The sequence below is a fragment of the Lontra canadensis genome, unplaced genomic scaffold (assembly GCF_010015895.1).
Source record: "Lontra canadensis isolate GAN:19392208 unplaced genomic scaffold, GSC_riverotter_1.0 scaffold2, whole genome shotgun sequence".
In the NCBI taxonomy this organism is placed as follows: Eukaryota; Metazoa; Chordata; class Mammalia; order Carnivora; family Mustelidae; genus Lontra; species Lontra canadensis.
The window spans coordinates 17,969,098-17,991,856 of NW_022630996.1; the positions used below are offsets into that span (position 1 = coordinate 17,969,098).

At 37.8% G+C, this 22,759-nt stretch overlaps 1 protein-coding gene across 4 annotated transcripts in view; it reads left to right on the forward strand.

The window, feature by feature from the left end:
- GRM8 (glutamate metabotropic receptor 8) overlaps positions 1-22,759 on the forward strand; it is a 723,861-nt gene that overhangs the window by 646,860 nt on the left and 54,242 nt on the right. The gene's annotated exons all lie outside the window — the stretch shown is intronic.

A 22,759-nucleotide genomic window follows, 5' to 3' on the forward strand; every position in this document is an offset into this window, starting at 1 on the left:
ATTAAAAGAGGGTGAGAGAAAAGACAGACGTGAATCATAAGGATGATTGATCCCAGAGATATCCCCTTGCATGGCAAATGCCTCCTTTCCTGGTTCTAATATGACTCTGGGAAAAAACTTCCTTCACAATTATGATGGCTTTAGTCATGGAAGCAGGGTTTATCGTACAGTGACAATAACAAAAAAACTGAAATGGCTTAGTCCGATCTGAACCATCTTACTATTTCTCTTCAGCCCTCACTGTTATCGCTTTTCCATATGAGCAAGGTGATGTTGAGGGATTAAAGAAGACAGCCACAGGCAGTTATATAAAGCAGTTTGTAACTTTTCAGAAGGTGAAGATCAATTAAATCTCTTAAAATAATTTCCTTTTGTCACTAATTTCCAGTTAACCTTTTCCACATAAATCATTGCAAGTAAAGGACATCGATATGAGAAAGGGAGCATATGCTGAATGGGATACACATAGTTTTCTGTCCAGAAAATTAGAAAACTAATATTTCCATGAATTCCAGGTTTGGGTAGGTTAATGGAGACAAGCCAGCTTGTAAAACAAAGGCAAATGCTATCGTTCTGAATGAATAGTCCTTCAGCCTTACAGCACATATGAGAGAGCTTTTCTCTCAGAGTGAGGGTTTAAAGATTACTCCACCATCCATCATCAGAAGTTGTGAGGAAATCAAGCATCCTGGGGACAATTACATTCCCTAGTCTCTAACATTCCAAGCGAGGTCATGCATGACTCTTAAAATCCCTACTAAATCAGAGGAAAACATACTCAACAAGGGTACAGAGAGCTCATTAGTATGAGGATTCATTCCTTACTAGATCAATGTGGCTTTCAACCATGTTTGGACACAAAAAAATATACTTTAGCAAACTTGCTGCTGAATAGAAAAAACTTACCATGGGTTCCAGATCTGTGACCTTTCATGACTTAGATGGCCTGATAGAAGTCCATGAATATTTTATGTGGGACCGAGCGCATGACAGGAAAGCAAAGTAAGGCAGTCTGATGCTCTAAACCTAATAAACATTATATTTTTGACATATGTAGATAGGAATTTATGGGGATCGAGCTTGTAAATATGACTTAGGAGAGAATGCATGAGCTGGAAAATAAGTCTCTCACAGTTTGTTGGGTCTGTTTTGATATGGTTAGTTGAACTAGTCAGGGCAAAACAATGTTCTTCAGATTCTGGAAATGTCTGCATTATGTGATTTTTAAATAACATTAAGTGACACTTGCGTTGTATTTGAACCAAAGACTGCCTTTTTTGATATACCATTTTATCTGAAAAGGGCCATCAGTAATTTATTTTGTTTTCTTGTGGGCAATAAATATTTACCCAGACAAAAGCTCCTGAGTTTTAACATCAAACTTCCCTTTCTTTTTTCTTTCTCTTGCTTTACATTTTATAAAGTACTTTCTATTCTTACTTCTCATACTGTGACTTTCAAGGGCAGTGGGGGAGGGCAAATATAAATGAGATGTTATTTCTATCTAGATAAGTCTTTCAGTGCCTTGATTTTTAGCACGAGTGGATTCACGATATGACATTTAGCTGTTGGATAGTATTATCATAGCAGTTTAAACATGCATCATACTAATGAGCTTTTTAAACATAGTCGAAAAAGATGGCCAGAGTCTCTCAGAACTGAAACCCTGCTAAGTTGCAGCTGTCCCCCTTGCAGCGGTGATGGAGAGAGGAAGAGTTTCGGGATAAAATGGACAGGTGAATATGCTGGGGCGGGGGAGATGCGGCTTGGTGAGATGCCACTGAGCTCATGGGTACTGCCGTGTATCCTCTGAAAACCTGGAGTTTAGGTATATATGTATATATTTTCAGGTATAAATATATCCACGCCTATAGAGATATGCCTGAATGCTAGACAAATTTTTTTTCTCTCTTAGTGGAATCAAAGGAAATCAAAGAAACATGTTGTAAGACAAATTACAAAATACGTTGATTGGATTTATTTTGCTTTTATGATATAATTGAATGTGGAAAAGCTGAAGAAATCAGGGAGAAACGCTAATTGTAGGAATTTTCAGAACATCGTAAAGCCCTCAAATTATTTAGTTAGTCTTGGAGTTGCTGAATCTGGACCAGCTCTCCTTCGAGAGTTATTCTAAGGAGCTGAGATTTGGCTACTGGAATACTTTATATAATACAATTACGTGTCATCCTAAGGCTTCCCATAAAATTTGCTACCTGTTATTCTCTGTCAAGGTATCTTTATTATTCAAAACAATACACAAAACACATGAAAATATTTTTCTTCACATTGCTAAAATTGTTGACACAGGTGAATAAAACTCTGTATCTCTAAAGAAAGGCTTTACATAAGTTTTATTGACTTTGGAGGACCAAAGAGCTGGTCAGTCTTCCATTCTCATTTATAATGCTCAGCCAATTAGCCTATGTTATCAGCTTGAGGTGTTTATTGCATTTAAGCGGTACACAAATCCATTAATTCAGAAGATCCTTATTGAGCATTGTGTCCTGTATGGTGCTAATTATTGAGCCCATGTCAGTCTGCTTCCCCGAGGCTTCCCTATAAGGCTCAGTCTGGCTCCTGGCCGATGCCTGCCTGACGCCTGCCATAAGCAGCGAGGTGCCAGGCTCAAAGGCAGGAGCAGATCAGGCTCAAGGGCAGGGGAAGATGGTGAGGAGTCAGATCTGAGATGAGAAAGCAAAACAGCTATGCCTCCTGTAACTATATGTCAGTGACATAGAATTTATAACACACAAGACAGCAGAACAACAAAATTTCTTTCACTATGTATTTAATTATGCTTCTTAGAGTACTTTACAAAAGAAAACTCATCTAACCATCCAGGTTTTTCTGAAATTATAACAAGAGTAGGAATAAAAGGTAAAATCAGTTGAATAATTTGGACAGATGTTTTGGAAAACCCTTGGGTAAAATCAAATGATAAAGTTACATTTTAGCACTCATGAAGACAGCTCTGTAAAGTAAGTCTTCGTTCAATAATAAAATACCATTTAATTTCCCATTTTTTTCAGATTTTGGAAATCAAATTGAACCATGTTTTTCCAAGAGATTTTAATGACATCATTTATTAGCTTTGTGCCGGCTGCATTCTACTAACTCCTCGTATAAATGCACTTTTCCTTTTCTTATAGAAAAGTGGTCTGAAGGAAGGGTGGACACACTGAGGTGTAGACAGGGACTCACACAAACTCTCCTAATGGTTCTGAAAAGACTTAAAAAACTTAAAATATAATTAATGTAACCGTCAGGGAAAGAATCCTCAGGGATGGTGAGGGGCTGTTAGGATGGCAGAAATCTCCTGAATACATATTTTACCACCTCTAATTGCACTCATAAAGCTGAGATAATCAGACAAGGGTTATGACATTGCCAAGCTCCAAGGAGCACAGTGCTTTAACCAGTGCATCGGGTGGAAACAAAACAAAACATCCTCAGAGCAAGGGGAAAAAAAAAACAACAAAAAACCCAAGACAAAAAATAACCAAAACTCAAAAATGTCAAAACCCCCCTATGTCCCAAAGCAGCCATTCTTCCTTCAGTAGGACATCATCCAGGAGCTCAAGTCAGAAACCAGGGGCCTTGTCCTAGACTGCTCCTTCTCACACTTCCACCTCTTCCCTTCTTCCTTTCACCTGCAAATGTCAGCCTTGAAACATTCCTGGAGGGGAAGCAGGAGCCATTAGATGTATATCTGAGTGACTACGTCTCTTAACACAGAGCCTTTCATGGACCTTCTCACTGAATGCTGACCCAAGGTGGGAACGGACTGCCTTGCACGAGAATGATCTAATATAATATCATAATCCTTCTTTATGGGGTGCCTGAGTGGGTCAGTGGGTTAAAGCCTCTGCCTTCGGCTCAGGTCATGATCCCGGGGTCCTGGGATTGAGCCCTGCATCGGACTCCCTGCTCAGCGGGGAGCCCGCTTCCCTTCCTCTCTCTCTGCCTGCCTCTCTGCCTACTTGTGATCCCTGTCAAATAAATAAATAAAATATTTTTTAAAAAATCCTTCTTTATGATTTAAGTTAGATTGTGATGTCATGAGAATCTTAATTTTCATCTTATTGTGATCCCCATGATAACAGCTTTTTGTTTTTTTCCCTGAAAAATAAGTTTTCTCATTTCAGTGATGGGCCATATGTATTTCTTTATATAAAAAAAAAAAAAAATTGTCATTATCAATTCTTCCGAAATGGGGTGCTAAATATGTAGAGAGAAAGTCAAAAGGGAATTATGATTATTGTCTTAGTTCTGTCTAGCATGCACAGAACAAAGGAAAATTGATGGAATTAATCAGATAGTTCTGCCTCGTCATCCTGCCCTTGTTCTTTTACTGTATCTGCCTGTCACAGGGCAGAAGAATGTGGGGCTGCAGAGATGGATAAGGGGGTAAGGAAGAGCATAGGCTCTGGAGAAGGCAGATTTGGGTTCCAATCCTGACTCTGCTAAACTGGCTAGGGAAATGTAGGCAAGGGCGACACATCTGAAGCTAATAATACATTCTCCCAGAGAATGCAAATTCACACAAAGCAACATAAAGCAGTCACTTGCCATCTGCGCCCAGCCGTGTTCTCAAACTAGAACAGACTTGAGTTCATATCCTCTAGGAAAAGGCAGGAAGATGGGTGACTAAAAAAACCAAAAAAATAACCAAAACAACAAACCCCAGATACTTCTGTTGTCTCACTATGGTGTGTTTTCTTGTACTAATAGATCCCTCATGGTAGTTTTGCTGAGAATTTCATGAATAAGTCATGACAGGTATTTAGCATGTACTAAGTGATCATTAAAATGTTGGCCATTATTACTATTTTGCTGTAATCTATGAGGGCAGGGACTTACTAGGTTTTGCTCACTGTCATATCCTCAGCACTGAGTAGAGGTCTGGGCCAGCACAGAGTCTCCAAAAAAAAATAGAAGGAAAAAAAAAGTGTTTAATGGCTGAATACATTCTTATTTACCCAGATAATTGTCTTAATGTCTCCGACCCTTGAGACCGTGTCCATGCAGCATCCCAACTGGATGTGTTTTCTTGAACATAGGAACTTACCCAGGGTGTCCATCATGCAGATTAAGTACCCGAAAGAGGGCAACCAGCATCTGTAGGACTCGGAAAAAGAGAAGAGAGAATTGTTCCTGAGGCAACATGTCGCTGCCTTCACACGTTGAGCAGAAAATACTGGAAGAAAGCGAGGTGTCATCAGAAAGCAACTGCTGAAATATGTTAAAATTTGAAAAGTGCTTAACTCTAACCAGAGTTATGAGAGGTAGTTCTGAAGAGAATGAGAAAATTCCTGCTTTAAGGAATAGTCGAGGTGGGAAAAGGACAGCCCGAGCAACCTGTCAGTACACTCTAGACAACAGTGAACATGATTTTCAGAATAGACCAGCCCAGAGCCACACCTGTCTCTCCGGCAATCCTTCATGTCCTTAGACAGGAGGGAAGTGGAAAACAGGAGAGTGTTTTCTTTCCCTGTCAACCTGCTATCATTTGAAGCAGATCCCTTTGAAGGCCTAGTGGTGTCCCCGGGGGTGGTGGTGTCTATGGGGACACCTATTTCAGGTGTCTGGGCAATACAGTCATACCAAAGCTGTGTCAACTCTAGAAGGGGCAAGCCAAATAGAAAAGGAAAAAGGAAAAGCAACCCGAAAAGAAAGCATTTATGTAATCTCATTTGTGCATTCAGTTAAAATGATCTGCTTGGGAAGATGCAGAAGGAGTCCCACGAAATCAGGAGATTCTAGGGCACAGCAGGGGCCAGCTTGTTAAGTGGCCCTCCTAGGGAATGCTGCCCTAGCCAGGCTTATTACTTTTTTTTTTTTTTCCTGGTTGTGCTCCATATTACCGCCATAGAAAATTGCCAACTTACACATTTAGTGCAATTCTTTTGGGGATGCCTATTTTATTTGACAGCATAAAGAAATATTTGCCCAATGAACCTTGCTTAGATTCCATGATCCTCCTTTTTTGGGGGGGAGGGGGTCTCTAAGAAAGCTGTGAGGCCTACAGCTGTTTAATTTAAACATTTTGGCTGTTAGATTGTGCTATTTACTCATTCATCTTTTTTTTTTTTAATTGAAATTCAGTTTACAAAGGGTTTGAATTTTCTATGCCCAAATTGTAATAATTTAATCAAGTATACAATTAGATAGTCAACCTGGGAGCTAAGTCCTCCTCTCACACATCTCATTAAAATGGTTTAGCTTTCTTAATATGTTTAAAATGCTAGACTACTGGATTTGATTAAGACTAAAATGTGACTTTTTTCAATCATACTGACCATGACCTTATTTCAAAAATGTTCAGGGGAATGCCTAAACAAATAGACTTACTTTTTCTTCTATATAGACAGAACTTTAATGACACCCCAGACTGTTGATAGTACAGAATGCAGTGACTAATTTACTTGTGTAACTTCAAATTGCATTTTCCATGATTCAGTAGACACTTATATCTTATGGAGCACACAGGGTGCCAGGAAGAGCAGATTGCAAGCAAATAGTTCCTTTTGGCTGTAACCATATCACATTTTTATGTTACAAAAAAATTTTTAAATCTCTAAATGCTGGATCATATGGGTTAGTACCACCCACCCCAAAGTGTAGAAAAATATTTAACCAAATATTAGTATAAATTCCAGGTTATTGAAAATAAATGCAAAGCTGACTTACTGACATCATTAAAAGAAACATTAAAAAAAAAAAAGAAATTTAGTCTGGTTTCTAGTTCAGGAAATGGGCTGCCACAAACATACATATATACCTTTCCTCTAAGGCAATAATGAAATTTAAAAATATAAGAAAGAAAAAAAGGAAAGGAAAGAAAAGAAAAAGAAAAAAAAAAGGAAGAAAAGGAGGACAGGGGAGAGAAAATATGATGAGGCCATTATATTTTTAGAGCCAACATAAGGTAGAACAATTTGAGAAACTCCAGAAAAATAAAAGTCAAATGGGTATGATTTATAGAGAAATTAAAAGAAGGAAAGCACAGCCCAAGCAACAGAAGTGGTTCTTACCATGGTAGTTTCAAATAATTTCTAAACCTCAGGTCAGTATAAAGACCTGATATGAGCGTGGGAGTGACCATCAGGAATATTACGTAAGCAGCTGCATTTCAAAATAGCTGGGCCAGGTGGACCCCTCACTTTTCATTTTTGTTCTAACTTAAAAAGGATTGAGTACAGGTGTTAGAGAATTCTACTCTAAAAAAAAAATGGCGGGGCACCTGGGTGGCTCAGTGGGTTAAAGCCTCTGCCTTTGGCTTGGGTCAAGATCTCAGGGTCCTGGGATCGAGCCCCGAATTGGTCTCACTGCTCAGCAGGGAGCCTGCCTCCCCATCTCTCTGTCTGCCTTTCTGCCTACTTGTAATCTCTGTCTGTCAAATAAAGAAATAAAATCTTAAAAAAAAAAAGGGAATGTCTGAGGGTAGAACTATCTTACGTTTCTTGTGTAGGTAGAAGGCACTGAGAGAGAAACCAAGCAGAATTGGAAGTAACTTTATTTCAGACAGACATTGGACAGGTGAAAAGTATGAACTACATCTTCTACACAAGATAGAGACCTAACAAATTTCTCAACTCTTAGAAAAGATTTCTCCTGTGGTGGGTCCCCAATCTGTTTGTGTGCTTGTATCCTTGCGTCTTTGAGAGAAGCCAGTCAGGTTAAACAGTAAGTAACCTACACAGGTCTGTAGTCTGCCCTCCCATTCAAGGAAAATGGACCCCACTAGTAATCCTTATCCACCACCCTGGCCCTACATCATAATCCTACAACAACCAAGGATGTCATGATAACTGAAGAACCAATATCATGATTTAAAAAGACATACACACACACACACACACAAAACAAAACCGGAGGTAGTTCAAAAAATATAAGAGAATTATTTTAAAGATTTTATTTATTTATTTGACAGAGAGAGAGAGAGAGCATGAGCAGGGGGAAGGAAAAAGGGAGAGGGAGACACAGGCTCCCCACTGAGCACAGAGGCCAGGGCCAGACTAGATCCCAGGACCCTGGGATCATGACCTAAGGCGAAGGCAGATGCTTAGCTAACTGAGCCACTCAGGTGCCCCAAGAGAATTTTTTAAAAACAGAATTTTAATGAGCATTCCAAGAGAAAATCAAGAAAATATCAAATAGACACACATGCATAGGTTGTTGTGGAAAAGATCAATCAGAAAAGAAAATTATCCTGGAAATTAAAATACGAATGTGAAAATAAAAAGCTGAACAGAGGAACATAAATATGGGATGACTGGGGCTGACACTGGAGGGATGATGTGCAGCAGAGGAAGAACCAAGAAGAAAAGGAGAAAAATGAGAAAAGGAAATCTGAGGAAAGTTAAAATACTTTGAACATGGATACAGCATCCTAAAATATATCTAATAAACGCTGAGAAGAAATAAAGAAGGGGAAGAAGCGGCCAAAAAGTAAAAAGAAAAGAAAAGAAAAGAACAGAAGTTTCACAATTTGAAGAAAGACAATTTTTGAAACTGAAAAGCCCACACATCTCAGTAAAATTGCACTTATTGAGAGAAAATTCTAAGAACTTTTGAAGGGAGAAAAGATACACATAACATATGAAAATGAGACCTCATACACCTCCCTGGCTTCTAGACATCAATGACCAAAGACTTTCTGAGGTAGAGTATTTTAAACTTACGACTGTATAGCCAGCCAAGCAATCAATGTGAGACTAAGAATGTATGGGACTCAGAGAATGCCTGCATATCTCACATATGAATTATTCTAGATGTAATCCAACAAAATAAAAAAAGCACATCTGATATGAAACAAATAACAGCGGCACTTACCTATAACCTAGAAGAAATGAAGAAATTTAAAAGGAAATTATTAAAGGACCTATTAGACCCTACTTGTCTAATTATCTCTTACAGGTAGGGTTTTAATAATTATGGTTATTCTTTCTCTGCAAGCCCAGTCATGCTACTTGGGATGAATCTGAAGGGAATAATACTCAGTAGCCGAATGCAAAAATCACTTTTGGTATCAGTCTCACGTTGTTAGAAGGAATCTAGAAACAAAACAGAAATGTCAATTTGTCTACAGAAGTGAATATAAATATTGTAAAACCTGTTCATTTAAAAATAGTCACATAATTTTAAAAAACTTGGGCGGTGACTTAGGAGCAGCATTAGAGAGAGGAATCCAGCAAGCATGTTAAGTCACTCACCTTTCAAGGTGATACCCCCGATCCAAAGTTGATAACCCCAGATAAGTGCGTTAGCTACATAACAACAACCAAAACAAAACAAAATGAAAACTCTTCAAACGTGTGTTAATTCTCTAGATTGGCATCAGGATATGGGAAGATGGGTGGTAGAGGGTTTTTATTTCACAAATACTTAGATTTTATTTCACTTAATGAATAAGTAAATTCATATTATAAAAATAGAAATGACTGCATATAGAAGGATTTAAGTGAAAGTCTCGGGAAAAACTTTTCTAAGACAACATGCACATACATTCTCTTTTGGGGGCTTTGGTGCATAATACGTATTTTGTGACAATCTTTTAGTTGTAGAAATAGGTGAATTATTTTGAATTTGTAAAATGAGTCCAGACTCTTTGATTGTCCCAGTTTGTGAGTTTCCTCTTATTTAGGGCTAATGCCCTTACTAAATAAATCTTTTTTTAGGGGCCACAATTTAAGTATCGGTTTACAGCCAGTGATGGCATTTATGAGAAATATTTGTGCAATGTTTGCTCTATAAAGGGACCTTTGCTGGGTGTTTAGGAAAATGCAAAGATGAGTAAGAAGTTTGCTCTCCAGTTGTTTGGGGTCAAGTAGGGAGCCAAACCAAGCCTGCGGTTGACCGGATGACTGGTAGGAGGCAGAGAAACATAAATGGAGACTAAGTGCCACTCTGAGGTCAGACCTGTTGACGGAGAAAGGAGGAAAGTAGCCGGTCCTGTCGAGGGATCAAGAAAGTCTGCTTGAAGGAGGTAGGAATTAAACATTTTGTGAAGACAGGAGAGAAATAGATGGAAGCACCTTCTCGGCGGTAAAAGAAGGGGGGTTAAACTTTCAGAGAAGAACAAGTCAGGGTATTTGTGTGTAAAACGTGTTCTGAGTTTAGGATCGTCACAAAGAAAGGTCCTGGCTCACCTATAGACCCCTGTGTGCCCTGTTGTGAATCCCGCTCCTTTTACTCAGAAAATGTATTTTGGGCAATGCGTCATAGGGTTACGCACAAAATTCGGCTAGTCAGATAGCCGTGAGATGTAATGCCGAGTTTGTACTGCATTTGCTGGGGACTTGAGGACTTTTGACTCTACCTGTGCATGGTGTGTTCCCAGTACAATTCCTTTTTATGGGATTTGTCTGCCAGCGGTGAGTCAGATGAATTGTAGTGTGCAGGGAATGAGAGAAAAGACAACAGCAAGATTATTGAAGAAATCTAGGCAAGGAATATTGGGGACTTGACTTGTGGCAATAGAGAGTACAAAGAAGAGACTCATTTCCAATTGGGAATGGAGGACAGAGGAGTAAGAGAGGTGGTGCTGGCCACAGGGACAACTTTAAGTGAGAGTCTGTTGTTTTCCCTCTGGTCTGGGCTAAAGGCGAGAAAGCAATTCTTTTCAATTGCTGATGACTGCATCTAACTAAGTATGCAGAAGGATATTTGGGCCCCAAGTAGTGACCTTGGGTAAAAATCAGTTTGTGTAGATAAAAGAAAAGGTAAGGAAACGAGGAAAAGAATCTCTGGTGGTCTATGATTTTCAGTAAACAAATGTGCTGTACTGTTCAAATGAATTTTGACGTTGAAATAAAAAGGCAAATTTTTTAGAAATAAAAGTCAAGTCATTTTGAATGATTATGAGTCAATTTAAATATATAATCACCTTTGTCATGATGTAAATTTGGGTGTTAAATGGATTTTATATTTTAGTAATCCTGGGCAAATTTTAGGCTAATTTTTTTTTTTTCTGCTTGTCATGGTTGTGACTAAATTCATGCAATAGTTTTTCTTTACTATATATCTCCTTTTTTGTGTAACTTTGGACACTTTGCATATAACATCTGAATAATTCAAGACAGATTTCAATTTTGTTGCTGTTTCTCTTTAAAATCATTTCTTAAACGTCGTGTAGTGTATCCATGCAGTAATCTGCAAGGTTCCACGTTTTTGGCAATGTTCTCAATCTTTTTCACAGGGAGTGATTTTTGAACCAATCAAAATCTACAGCACTGATTGTAAGTTTGTTTGTTAAGGACGACTTGAGGTCATTCTCCTTTTGAAAAAAAACCTTTTTAGTTCAAAAATTGCAATCAGTCGAATGTTTTCATCAGAATTTTAGATACGCTGAGTTATTTGTTAAGTCAAGTGTATCTCTAGAAAATTACCAAGGGATGTAATGCTTTCTGCTGTCTGTTGCCCCAAACCCAGTAGACCACGACTCCCAATATAACCTTTGTGAGTGTATACAAACCCACACGTTTCACATACACATAGACACAGAGCTTTGTAGATTTCATGTTCTCAGGCAAAATTAAATGTCATATGTTTCTCCTGCCAGCTGTTTTCTCTAAAATCCTCATCCACACAAATTGAATTGAAAATAGTATTGGTAGATTGTGAACCTGTCATAAAACCATAAACTGTTTATGTCAGCAGACAGCTTATCGCTGGAGCACTGTCCTTTCTTCAGCAAAAGACTTTCTCCATGCTAAAATGTCCAATCAAATGGCAATGTATTGAACATTTGGTTATAGCGCTTACTTATTATTAAGAACTGACAATAACAAGCATGAAACGAAGAATCACACTTGGAATGAAAAAGAAAAATATGTGTAGAAGGTGGTAAGAAAAGCAGCAATGAGTAGAGACAGTCCATACCATAGGATTATAAGGAACCTGTCTCCAAAGAAAGCCCTCAAATTATTTCTACCTCACTTAATACTCTCTAGTATATCTGATATAGAGAAGATGCATACATTTGTGTTCGCTGATGATACCCCCATCTGAGAATTTTTTCCCCTCCCGACGCTATGGGAAACCATAACGTTTTCAATCTCTTTTTGTTTCTTTGTCTCCTTCATCTCATCTTCCTTCTGCTCAGTGTTGCCCCCCTGATTTTGGCCTTTCTTCCAGGCACCATTCCCTTGGAGCACTCATCATTCTCGAGGCTTCTGCTATAAAAGACACACTCTTATTTTTGAATTGCTTTCTTCGTGCCTGCCCTTCCACATGAACAAAAATGTAAACAATCCAGAACCAGCATCTGAAAGTGTAAGGGCCTATTCAGCTAGAGCATCCCCACCCCGGTTGAACTGCCATTTTGTTGTTAAACTTAAATTGACCTTGCCCCCCCACCCCCACCCCGGGAACTTACTTAAAAGCAAGTCTGGGAAACTAGTCCCACGTAACAAAGTCCAATTACAAGGGTGGGTCAGGCCAGGCAGAGGTATTCAATCAGTGGGGGCACATACTGTCTCCTGGCTACCGAGGAGTATGGGCCCCACCCTTTGGGCATCTTTTGGGCGCCAATTCTGAACTAGGTGATAGGCTGGTTCAAATGTCTACTAGGGTAAATTGTAATTCAGTTGGTCGCCTAGCATCACTGTGGAGTTTCCTGTGTGTGTTACAATCTCATTGGCCACCTGTGTGTGGCCAGGCCCAACCACATGGCTTTTGCTCTATAAAAGTTAGTCTGGAAAGCAAGGAGGGGTCGTCCTCTCTATAACGGGTGCCCCCGACCGGTCTGTTTGACAGTCGGTCTGATTCCTGATGCTTGGCGTGAAATAAAGCTTTGCTTGACCTTTGCTTTGTATCAGTCTTGCTCCTTTAATCACGGACCCATTATTGGGGCACCCAATTTTGGGGGACCCAACAAAAGCACTCCAAAACCCAAATTGTGAAATTAAGATATCTAAAACCAAAATTTGTCACATTTTACATAGTCCCTCTTTGTTGAATACATCCTATGTGCCAAAACCCGACTAAGTGCTTTATGTATAAATAATCTCCTATCCTCTCTTACAGATGCAGAGAAATTAGGAATTTTTGCATTCACACTGCTCCCTTGAGGTGTGCCTGGGGCTGAACCTGCTCTGTTTGACTACAGGTCTCGTGATTTTAGCTACAGCTTATATCTCTCCGTTACGTTTAATCTTCAGGTTAATACCACTTCTCTGTCAACATTATCTGTTTTTTCAGAGCCCAACTTGAGAGTTAACACAAGACTTCCTCTTCCCTTCCCCCCACCCCCATTTGTACTCTGTCAACAAATTATATTACTCATTTGAAACTGCTCCTAGATCCATTCTTTCCTTTCCACTTCCAAGGTCAAATCCTTCATCTAAATCTGGGCATCTTTGGTGATATAAACTGACCTCGAGGACTTTGCACCTTGAGAGTGACTTCCAGATTTCTGCCATGTGAAGTTAATCCATAGGCATCTTCTGTTTTGTCCCTTTTAAAAAGAAATATTTACTCAATCCACCAATTTTTACAAAACACCTTCATTTTGCTTAATACTAACAGTATCAATGGATCTAGATGTGGCCTGCCTTCTTACATCTCGAATTCTAGTCGGGGAGCCTGGCTTTAAGCTGACAATTATAGAATAGTTACTTAATGGAAATTGTTATAATTGTTACTGAAGATACGATGAAGCATGCTTAAACTAAAATTATTTCCTGTTGACCATTAGCTCAAACCTAAACTTTTCAAATCTTGTCTTTCTACTACAGTCTTTAGCTTCAATGAAACCAGTGTTCTTATCAAATCAACCAACCCATGAAATCTTTAATTTAGAAAACACTGCAGATTCTGGGGATATATGGACTCTCTCTGGGCATCCGTTATTTTACATTTCCAAGGTTGTGTTGGTTGGGGGGGGCACTTATGCATCTATGGTTTATCTATGGTTGCATCCCCATCCACGAACCCTTTAGGTGGAGACAATAATCATGATTCTTTAGTGTTCTTCCTGGCTCTGACTTCTTGCTAGCCCCCAGTGGCTGTCAAAGTATGTGGCAAATAGTCATCAACTAAAATGTTGCTGTGGAATGAGATGAACAAGAAAGTAGTAAGCCTTTTCCAGCCAATTCTGGGTCAATATGTACCAGAAAGTGCATTAGACAAAAGTGGGAAAGTGTTTGGGCTGAATGGCTCTTGTCTCCTTCACATCCCTTGATGAAACAAACAAGTTATCTTCCCTGAAACTCACTGTCCTCACCTATAAAATAAGGGCTTGAGAAGGTGACCTCTCTTCCAGCCTCATCTGGACTTTTCGAACCTGGGGAATAACTGGCCCAGGATTTCCTCGCACTTCTCTAAAGCCCTAATTCTAAGATGCTCTTATTGTAAAAGAAAATTGCCAGTTCTGTAAGAAATGGCCAACCATCTGAAGAGTGACTTAATGTTTAAGCAAATGAGCATGAGGATTTTTATGCACATATAATGAAGGATACAGATTAATGCATGAAGCATTTCAGAAGATAAATGTGCTCCGGGCAGCCATCCGTCTCACAAAGCCTAATCAAGTGCCCTCACATCAACATAGCATGATACAAACGTATGATCCAGAATCTGAATTACTTTTCCAAAAAGCCCTATGAGGCATGTACTCACACCATATGTTTCGGTTTTACAGAGGTATCTGAGGCAGGAAAACAAAAAAAGGGACTCAGTACTCAATACTCCACATTAATTTGTAAATTTCTTTGCTCTCTAGCTGGAAAAACAAACATGAAGGGTGAGCTCTCAAGTATAACTGACAGTAGAAATCGTCTAGTTCATCGGATTTTGCTCGTTTAGCACAGACCTAAGCTCTTATTTGGCACTTTCTACTCATCATTACTCCTTGTTTATCATTGAGATCATTTCCCCTGCTGGAAGCACAGGAACCACTGGCTGGAAGACTTTGATGTGACCCCAGAGAAGTTAATGTGTAAAGTAATCTCTTGTTAGGGATTGATTTTGATTTCACCTCACATTAGCGAGTTCCTTATCCCCTTCTACTGCATTTTCCTTGTACTTCTAGTCAGTGCAGTATCATAAATCTCTCTGCCACAGTGCCTTAGGAAGAGAGAAGGAGATAATGTCTCCTAAGCAGCCCTCTTGTGACAAATTATAGCGTTGGTAGCAAGAACCAGTTAAGTTTCCTTGTATACCTGTGAATTTTTCTCCCATTTGATTTTTTTCCCCCTAATTTCACTCATCCTGTGGACAGTGGGAGAATGCTGATGCTTTCAAGTGCTTTGGTAACTGAAAAGAAGAAAAGCTATTATTGTCTTAAAAAGTAATTCATGATATTTTAAGACTTAATTCGGGTATGGAAGCCATGTAGGTGACAAGAGTTTTCTTCCTGGTGGTGGAGAACCTTGTAAGACCAACAGAAAAAATTACATATATTTTGAAACATAAAGGACATATTTCTAACACGGAAAATATTTTAGGGTCAATTGCAACTGACTATAATGTGTAATAATTATAAACTGTACACTAATTTAAATATTAAGAATTCAATTGAAGAATTAAATTGCATTCAGTCTAGTTGCATGGAGAGAACATGGTGTAGTGATTACATACTAGTCTTGCTTTAACATTCTCCATCTTCATCCATCTCTACCTTTTTCCAAATGCTGGTGTATTTGGGTGCTTGAGACATTTAAATTTATGTTCTTGTTATGTAAATCTTCCTGAACTATCGCACCTTATCCTTTTAGTGTAGACCTAGCCCCAAGCAGAGAAATGTTTCAGACTTTCATCTGGCTTACTAGAATAGAACCTAATTATTTAATATAAATTATTACATGATTTTGTGTTTAAAATTATTTTTATGTTATTTTATGACTGCAACATGACTGAAGAGTAGAGAAGATGTTGTAAGTTTGTTTATAAGGTTTTTTTGGGGGGGTTTCCTATTGCTCATTCTTTAATAACATATTCTATCAGGAAGTAATCTTTAACTGTGTAATTTTAAAAATATATATATTTGTAGTACATGATTTAAAAAACATGAATAATATATTTTCTGGAGGAAAACAGCCTCAATTTAATGTCAGTCAATGGGAAAATACACTTTTATGTAGTGAAACTCACTTTGATATAATTCCTGGAACATATCTTAGATAAAGTAAAGGATATATAAGTCATACTGCTCTTCAATTTAAAGCCCTTTAAATTCCTAAAGCATGACTTCATCTTCAAATTGCTTCACGTTCTCTCTTTCAGAATATTACAATAATTTAAGCCTGTTCTATATGATAGGATATTACACCAACGGGTCCTTTTCCTTGCCACTTCACTACTAGCTTCCTACTGTGTTGAGAAGTCATCGAGGCTTGGTTATGTTAGTCCCACGGACTAGGACTGCAGCATAGTCCCATGGAACAGCAGAGCAGCGTGCTTCCTTCAGATTCCTGTTAACCAAATATTTATTTTCAGTCATTTAAAATCTGAGCAAATTCCAGCTTCTATTTGAAGCCATTCCAATATTGTCAGTTACATTCATATTTGGGTGTTAGTTTCCCATAAGAGTTCTTACCAGATGATTCCACAAATTCTCTTTCCATTCTTTGGAGGAACAATGTCCAGAGTTTCTTTTGTTAGTGCTCTTTTTGGTGAACAGTAGCTTACAAAGGGTCTCTCCTGCACATTTTTCTCAATAGCTTAAATTTCCCTTTTCATATTTATTCCATAATTTCAGTACTTTACCCTTATTTTGGGATAGTTGGTCCATTTCAAATCATCTCTCCCATTATTGAAATGAACTTGCACATATAATAACATCAAAAGAAGAGCTATATAACTATATTTTAAAATATAATTTTATCATCCTGAAATCTCAGTGCCCTCAAATAGTAAAGCAAACATGGAATCGTTTTTATGTATAGAAGGAAAATTATAAATTTTTATAATATTAAAATATTCTGTTTATGGAGTGCTGATAAGCAAAAAAAATCTATTCCATTTTATATCTCAACTCAGTATATATTAAGTCATCATTTCCTAAACTTACTTTTTATTTATTTATTTATTTAAGACTTATTTGAGAGAGAGGGAGTCTACAAGGTTAGGAGGAGGCGCAGAGGGAGAGACAGAACATTTAAGCGGACTCCCTGCTAAGCATGGAAACCGAGGCAAGGCTAGATCCCAGGTCATGACCTGAGCCAAAATCAAGAGTCAGATGTCCAACGGACTGAGCCACCGGGCACCCCTAAACTTATTTTAAAAATATTACATTAAGTTTACCAGATTGATTAAATAAAAATTCAGATATTCAGTTAAATTTAATTTCAGATAAACAGTGAATAATTATCTTGTATAAATATGTCCTATACAATATTTGTGACAGCCCAAAATAGTTGTTGTTTATCTAAAATTAAAATTCAGTTAGCTGTCCTATAATTTGTCAGGCAACTCTTTACTAGGTTGTTGAGACTAGATTTATGAAACAAATGTAAATAAACATAAAGTGAAAATCTTCAAATTATTTGCTATAAGAATTTAGTAAAGTTTTATGTATATATTTAGGACACAAAAACATTAACAGTGTAAATATAAGTTTAAATTACAAGAAAAGGCATATCAAAATAAACCAATGTGTATTTAAACTTAGGCACTCTTAACTGGATAGATGACATTAAGTTCCATGATTCATAGTTGTGGTGAGTAGAGCAAAAGCCTCCCACGAACTTTCTAAGTCACTGGAACCTGTGAGTGTGTTATGTTACATGGCAAAGGGGAATTAGGGTAGCAAATGGAATTAAGTTTGCTAGTCAACTGACTTTAAAATAAGTAGGTTATTCTAGATTTTCTAAGTGGTCCAAGTAACCATAAAGGACCTCAAATGTGGGGGAGCACGACGGAGTAACGTGAGTAACATGATGGGACAAAAATTTGGCTATTGCTGGCTTTCAAGATGGAAGGGATCCCTGAACCAAGGAATGCAGGCAACCTCTAGAAGCTGAAAAAGGTATAAAAAGGCCTCCAGAAAGACAGCAATCCTACTGACATCTTGATTTTAGTTCGTGAGACCCCTTTCTATCTTTTGACTGCCAGAACTGCAAGATAAATTTATGTTGTTCTAAACTACTGGGTTTGTGATCATTTGTCACAACAGCAATAAGACACTAATAGAGTAGGTAAATATTATGTACATTACGTGACTCTTTGGGTGATTTCTGCTATTTACAGACATGGCATACCATTCCTTAAGATCAGTTTTCTTATAATAATAATGATAATATAATATATTAATAAAATATATTTTAAATTATATTAATATATAATATAATGATAATGATTATATAAATATGTTTAATATTAAAATATTTTTAAAGTGTAGGAATGCACACTTTGAAACATAGTATATTAAGCTGATAGGCCATTCATTAAACATTTCAATTTACATTTAATCACATGTGCATATGAATGAAGCTGCTTCATCTTTGCATTCTTTCTTTTTCATATTTAAATATTTTATTATGGAATACATACAAGATTAGCTTATATTCTTTACTGGCACACTTTCTTGAGTAGTAAAGAAATACTAAATTAAAAAATGTGTTTACTCAACAAATTTATATAACAATAAAAAAAAATGCAATGAAATATGAATTGCCTTCCATATTTTCTAAGTTCATTAGTGTGATAATCTCACTTTTTAAAAACAAAGTATATATTTTAATTATAAATATAAAACACCCATCTTATAGTAAAACTGGAAAACAAAAAGAAGGACAACAAAGGCACTTACAATCTTACCCATATAAGCAATTGCTATTGTTTGGGAAAATGTTTTCTCCCAAAAGTGGGTTTTAGCCACTTTTGGAAAAAGATTGTATATCATCTATGGATGCCAGTGATATACCGGGTTTGTTTAAAAATATTCCTGATAGTAGACATTACTTCCTTTGAATTATAAATTCTTCATGCTACTATAAATACACTTGAAATAAATTCCTGTCCAAATACAATTTTCCACAGTTTTCATTGTTACTTCAGGATAAGTTCCTTAAATCATTATAGCATCAAAATAGGACATTTTTATGGATCATAATATTTTTTCTCAAGCTGATTTCTATATTAGTGATACTAATTCAAATTGGCATCAACACTAAATAATGTTCCATATTTTTGTACATTCTTATAAGCCTTTGTCTACATAGAACTCACTCTGGGAATCCAGATCTGGTTTTGAAACCTAAAGTTTCCAAAGTCTGAATTGTTTAAACTATACTGTACTCCCATTTTGAGCGTTCTCTACACCTTTATTGAACTGGGCTCCTATAAAACCACACAGAAACTGAAGTATACCTTACCCCACGTGGAGTGAAATGCTATTGCTTATTGGTATTCTAACTGTAAGTCAACGAGAGAAACAAAATCAGAGGGACAACAACTCCAGCATCTGCAGCACTGGCTGTTGAAATTACTAGATACTGAGCTCCTTGAGGGCTAAGATCCTCTTCTCTTCATCTTTGTGTTTCCTGTACCCAGCACTATGTTTGACATATAGTAGGTATGCAGGTAATTTTGTGGACAGAGTGAACCAGTGCATGAGTGCACAAACAAGGCCAACTCTATCCTCTCCACATTGTTTCTTTTTAGAACCTGACATGGCAATTGTGTTTTTGAAACCCCCAAGGAGAATGTGGAAAAAAGCTATATGTGGGCACTTTTCATTTATGAAGAGAGTTGTACATTTTATAATCCACACTTCTGACTGATGGATTTGGGATAAGTATTTAGTCTATTTAGGTTGATTGAGAATTAATTGTAGACTAACAGTTCTCTAAGCCTCCTTCTTCTCACTACCCTCTTCCTCAGTGTTTCTGTGCTTTATTTTATCACCTGAAAAATAGGTTTCGCCTGAGTTCAGATCCATTTGTCTAAGGGTCAAGGTAAGGGGAGGGGAAGAGAGCTGCTGATGAAGGAGAATGCAGGCTGTGACGTGAGAGTATCGCTAGAGGAACTTGAAGTGAACATTATGCTGACCGCTTTGGTGCAGACTGGAAAGGGGTCCTGGGAGTCTGCTGTTCTTAGCTGCGTGGTTCCATTCTGTTGGTGCCCCCACTAAATGTCCTGAACAAGTCCTGGTTCAAGAAATATTAAAACTGAAATGAATCAGGTAGAGCCAGTGATGGGAAGGTAAAGTTTTGAGTTAGGGTATTCTGAGTTTCACTGGTCTTTGACGAAACACCCATGCAGTGTTTCTTGTTTCTACCACCTACACAGACTGGTGCCAGGGTTTCTCATGTAGAAAATGACCCAAAGCTTCAGGATGGGGACTGCACCGATTCATTCTGAGCAAGATTTTCCCCAGCTCAAAACAAATTCTGTCTCCACCATTTACTAGCAATGAGACTTTTAGTAAGCAACATAAATCAATTAAGCATCATTTGAAACAACTTGTGTGCTGGAGGCAGTAATTACCTATCTCAAAGTGACATTGGAACATTGAATTAGATATTTTTCAAGTGCCTGGGAAATATTAAGCACTCAATGAATGGTAATAATACTTACTTTTATTATTACTTGGTTATATTGTGGTTTCTACACTGCATTTAACTTCATAATGTGCTCAATGTGTAATTGATTTCACAACATAATGTGGGATTTTAGTCATCTCCTCCCTCCATGTTCAGTTTAAATTATTTATGATCACATCAGGCATTCTCTGGACAAACACACAGTTTTTGAATCTCACAAAAATGATACACTCTGTCTCCTCAAGGGTCTGTCTCTCTGGCTTATGTAACATCCCAGAAATCAAAATCCTATCATATCATATTACCTATGCAGCTAACCTTTCTCTAATCAGTCACGTATATTTTCCAATATTTTAACCATAAATTGTAAGAAAAGACCATTCAAAATAACTTCTGTTCTCAAATATTTACTTTCCTGCCCCTGTTTTCAGAATTCCAATGTTTCCCAAATTTATTCTCAAATCATCATTTGTCTTCCCATCTCACCCTCCCCAGGGTTATTAGGAGTCAGTAGCAATTCATTAATTTGTTAAGTCCCCACTTGTAGGTTTGTGTTATGGAGAGACAACCATATCGAGAGCACCTTGGTCAGGTCTACGCAGAACCACTTCCATTGGTCTCCTTCATTCCTATGATGTCACTGCTTGCAGACACAATTATCATCTGATATTTATTTACTACTGGTCCTGATTTATCCAAGGAAACAGAATTCCATACAGTCCATGTCATTTTAGGGTCACATGATTTCTTTAAATTTTCCCTTATATATGTCATCCATTCTTCCAAACATGTGCTAGAGCGTTTATTTGAGAAGCAACCATTTGCTTTAACCAACTTAATTTCGCAACTCTTAGTTGATGGCAGCAAAACAAATCTCATTCATTTATAATCTCCAAAAGATGTATAATATACAAAGATAGAATGAAACATGACATTCAGGCCAAGAGCTGACGTTAGAAAGGTTTACTTCTTCAATCGTAACTAATAACTACTCTGAAATAATGGTTTGCTAACCATGCTTACATGTTGCCATCCTATACCTATACTGCCAGTACAGACACTTTCCAACAAAGAGTAAAACAGTAGAAATGAGCGAAAATTCCTACTGAAGGGTGAGGAGGGGGAAAGGGAGAACCCAGAGCCCAGAAGAGATGTCTGGACTAATAGAACTAGGGTTATTGTGGAACAAATTGTAAACTTGGAGAGCCTGGGGGTGGGTCACAGGAAAGCAGAGTCAAAGCGAAGGGAGTGGGAGGTTACACGTGGTCATGTTTCTTGCAAAGATGGGACATGGTGCCACGAGAGGAACTGTTAACAGGAGCAGATGCTTCCTTCAGGCCCTGGCCACCATTCGGACCTGGTCAAAGGAAAGTTGGTACTTTAATACTGCCAGGAATGGAGGGAAAATACAAATAAAGGAGATTTCACAAAAGAGAAGAATCCAGAAGTGTAGGCAGAGAAAGTCCCGATCAAGAAGTGGCTATTGACTCCCTGCCCTTTGCATTTCGACAATACAGAGAGGTTCTCCAAAGGAAATAATAATTTATTAAAGATTATAGTTACACTAACAACAATCTCTAATTGCAGAGGAAAACATGATATATTTATAGCCAATATTTATTATTTACTGAATTCCAGTCAATGATCTAACAAAATGTTATAAATGTATTAACCCAATGCATTCTTACACTGCTGCTGTAAGATACGTGCTGTTATTATTCCATTTTATAGATGAGATGGGTGGAAACATTGACACGTAGAGAGGTAGGGGGGATTTGCCTGAAATTACAAAGCTAGTTAATTGGCAGAGCTGGGGTCTGAAGCCATGGTGGCTAGCTTCAGAGTCAGCTTCTTAATCACAAGGCATGCTGCCACAAGGAAAATTATGTGGGGAAAGTAGAGGAGGGAGAAGCACTTATTTTATGGTGAGTGATTTGGAAGACTTCATTGAGAACCTCTTCAGGTTGGATTAGCTCCCTCTTCTTGTGCTTCTGTGATATCTTTTGTATGTCCTGCCCTTGGAGTATCCCGTATTATATCTCACATACTGGTTTGTATCTGTCTTCACCAGTTGATTGTTATTTCCTTGAGGAGAGGAATCGCCTTTCATTTATTCATCCTTATTAGCAGAGGCCATACAGAAAGATATTCGGGGGGGCTGGTTCTTCCAATAAATAAATTAGTGAGGCTTTAAAAGATGCATGTGATTTTCAGAGGTGGAAAAGGGCTTCTTGGGAAAGAAGCATCCCTCTGAGAGCTTCCAGTCA